The sequence below is a fragment of the Chrysochloris asiatica genome, unplaced genomic scaffold (assembly GCF_000296735.1).
Source record: "Chrysochloris asiatica unplaced genomic scaffold, ChrAsi1.0 scaffold00354, whole genome shotgun sequence".
Taxonomy (NCBI): Eukaryota; Metazoa; Chordata; class Mammalia; order Afrosoricida; family Chrysochloridae; genus Chrysochloris; species Chrysochloris asiatica.
The window spans coordinates 1,914,717-1,918,291 of record NW_006408872.1 but is presented as its reverse complement, the minus strand read 5'-3'; the positions used below and the strand labels follow the sequence as shown (position 1 = coordinate 1,918,291).

The 3,575-nt window shown below is 36.4% G+C and overlaps 1 pseudogene; it reads right to left on the bottom strand.

Annotated features, from left to right (window-relative positions):
- Positions 1-1,713: 1,713 nt before the first annotated feature.
- On the bottom strand, positions 1,714-2,879 carry LOC102834415 (annotated as a pseudogene).
- Between the last annotated feature and the right edge of the window lie 696 nt (positions 2,880-3,575).

The window sequence follows — 3,575 nt, the reverse complement described above, 5'->3', positions numbered from 1 at the left end:
TCTAACAATATCTGTTGAAGAAACAATTCTTTCCCCACTGTATAGTATTGGCACTCTTGTGGAAAACAAATTGACCATTGGTGCATGTGTTTATAGCTGGACTCTCAGTTTTTTTCTTTTGAGTATATCTGTCTATCCAGTATTACACTATTTTGATTACTAGAGTTTTGTAGTAAGTTTTGAAATTGAGAAGTGTCAATCCTTAACTTTGTTCTTTTTCAGTATTGTTGGCAATATTTGGTTATTTGGACTCTTGCAATTATATATGATTGTTTTCTCTATTTCTTTAAATAGGGCCACTGGAATTTTAATGATTATTGTGTGGAATTTACTGATGGCTTTGAGTTGTTTTGCTATTTCAACAATTTGTCTTCCAATCCATAAACTTGGATGTTTTTCCATTTAAATCTTTTCTCATTTATTTAAAAAATATTTTGTAATTTTCAGTGTACCATACCAGTCTCATCTCCTTGTTTGCATTTATTCTAATGCATTTTATTATTTTTGATTCTATTATAAATTAAATTGTTTCCTTAATTCCCTTTTGTTTACTCCTGGGGTATAGAGATATGACTGATTTGTTTGTATTGACCTTGTGCTCTGCAATTTTACTGATGTTTTAATTAGTTTTAGTAGCTTTTTGTGTGGCTTCTTTTGGGTTTTCTATATATAGGAGTCCAGGTGTGGCGCTGTGGGTTAATGCACCAGATTGCAAAGCCGTTTGAACTTCAAGGTCGGCAGTTCAAGCTCACCAGCTGCTCCTTGGAACCCCTATACAAGGTCTCTATGGGTTGGAACTGACACAACAACACTTAACAACAATATAGGGTTAATGCGCCAGACTGCAAAGCCGTTTGAACTGCAAGGTGGGCGGTTCAAGCTCACCAGCTCTTTGGAAACCCTATGCAGGGTCGTTATGGGTTGGAATTGACTCGACGGCACTTAACAACAACAACAGCATATCGTATGATGTCATCTGGAAATAGAGATATTTTTACTTTTTTATTAAAAATTTGTGTGCCTTTTGTTTCCTTTTCATAACTAATTCTTCTGGACATTAAATTATTTAATATACTAAATTTTCTTCTTTTAGGTTGTGACCTTTTTGTATCTTGTTTAATAATCTTTGTAAAAATGCTCTCATTTTAAAACACTTGTTTAAAACACATATTAAACACTTTTAATTATGTACTTTTCATACATACAGAAAGTAGAAAAAATGGTACAATGAGTGTCGATATACATGACATCTAGATTTGGTAATTAACATTTTGCCATATATGCTTCAAACATACCGAGTTTGCCAAACCATTTAAAAATATATTAGAAACATAAGACTTCACACCTAAATACTTAAGCACACACATTTTAAAGGCATTTTCCTATAAACACCTTTAACCACAGTTCATAAAATTAGCAGTTATTATATAATATCATTTAAAATCCAGTCCATATTAAAACTTCCTCAATGTCTTTTTCCCCTTCCCCTCATGTCTTTTATAGCTTTTCAAATCAGGATAATCAGTCCAATCAAGGTTACTACACTATATTTGGCTGTGATGTCTCTGAAATCTAGCTTAATCTAGTTAACCACCACTACTACCTCTTTTTATTCCCCTTTCATGACAACAAGTTACTGTTAAGAAATGAAGGCAGTCCTTTTCTACTTCACATTTCACAGTCTGGACTTTTCCTATTCTTTCTTTTATAGGGTCATGTAACTTGCTGCTTCATCCCCGGTACTCCCTGCAAATGGGAAATTAGAGCTAATGGCTGGATTAAACTCCCCCACGCAACCAACAAACAATATTTGTGAGATCATATGTTGACACCATGAAAAATCTAGTGAGAGTGTGGATCAATCTTACAGCTATGAGTTTTGGCATCATCTTTAATACTGTTATAACATTACATTTTACAGTTTTTAACATTTCCATTTTTAAGGATTTATTTTCCACAAACCATGCACAAAAAAAGAAGGTGAACTTCACTTTTTTAGTGATGGCAGACTTACTCCATAATTGAAATGGGAACATTTTCCATCTTTTTGATATTGTCTGAAACCCATATAGTTGCCAGTATGGTAGCCACTCATGTGCCAAGAGATTAACATACTTCCCAGAGCATCAGTATTCTCAAGAGAATCTGGACATTTGGAAGGGGGGCAGAATTATAGGTGGTCCAGAAGGAAAGGCAGGTAGCCAACATGATAGGAAGGAGGGTGGTGGTGGTGGTGGGCCATTGAATCTTAGGCCTAACTTTGCAGGTCCCGCTCTGGGCACTGGAGGTGGTGGAGGTAGAAAAGAAATCCATGCAGTAGCTTTAGACTTGATGCTATTTGTTTTATTTCCAGGAGACCTGGAGGAGTTCTCATTTTCATCTGTTGAAATTTGACTTTCATTTTCATTCTCTTGAGCATTCTCCTGAATATTCTGCTCTACATTATTAACTGCTCCAAAGGCTGGGAAAAGTAAATCACACAGATTTTGCTCCTATTTCCATATCCAGTGTAAACCACAACACAAGTTTCTCTCTTAAAATCAAGTGAAGTAATGGTCACTGGGTAAATGCAGTCATCTTCTGACCAAATGGCAGAACATGTATCACCAACTTTTCACTTTTTCAATGGAGTTGTGGTATTCTTTTTTTTGACTCTTTTTCTTCTTAGTAGGCTTTCTTTTAGGTGTATCTTATGGCTTGCCTAAAGCTTCACAAATGTCACTATTCTTCAGTGCATGCTATGAAGCCACAGCTTTATCATAGGCTTTACTCAATGCTGTATTATCCCAAATGTCAGAACCATCACTCTGGCCTGTGCCATGCTGGAACACCACCGAGTCTTCCCGCTCCCGGACGCCTCTGCCGCCACGCATTGCCATGGTGAGTCTCCGCTCATCAATTTTTGTCTAAAAGTTTTTGTTGTTTAAACTTTGATTAATTACAGCTTGTGTTTTTGTGTATGGTGTGAGGTAGGGGCCTGTTGTGGGTTTTCTTTTCTCCCAGAAGATAGCCAGCTGTTCAGCATATTTTTCAAATATTCCTCTGAAAGATACCACACTGTCTGAATATGTGATGACTGGTTTCCAGCCTTTCTGTTCTTTCATTGACCTGTATATCTACTCCTGAGCTACTGTGATAATTAATATAGCTCCCTTAGTAAGCTTTCAGCATATTCTATAGTCGACATTTAGAAAGTAAGACTATCTCTTGAATGGACAGCTTCCTCTGCATGTTACTTTTACTAGGTCCTGTCTTCTCAGCTTCCCTTGATATGCTATTCTTGGTTCTGACCATTGAAGAGCTAATGATAACCAAATGAAGTTGTGGGGAGTTTTGTAGTATGTCCTATAGATGATTTTGCCCAGAGTGTCTTCCAGCAAGACAAGGATAGGCTGGTGCACAAATTTATGTCCAGAAATCTCATATGCCTAGGAAAAAAAATGAGTTGAGATCTTGAAGTTCACCAGAAGGACAAAGAAGTAGTTGAGTCATTTTGTAGAAAACTCATGGAAGTGAGAGGAGTCACTTTCTATGACAGAATAGCAAGATTTTCAAATTAAGTCATCCAGGTAACT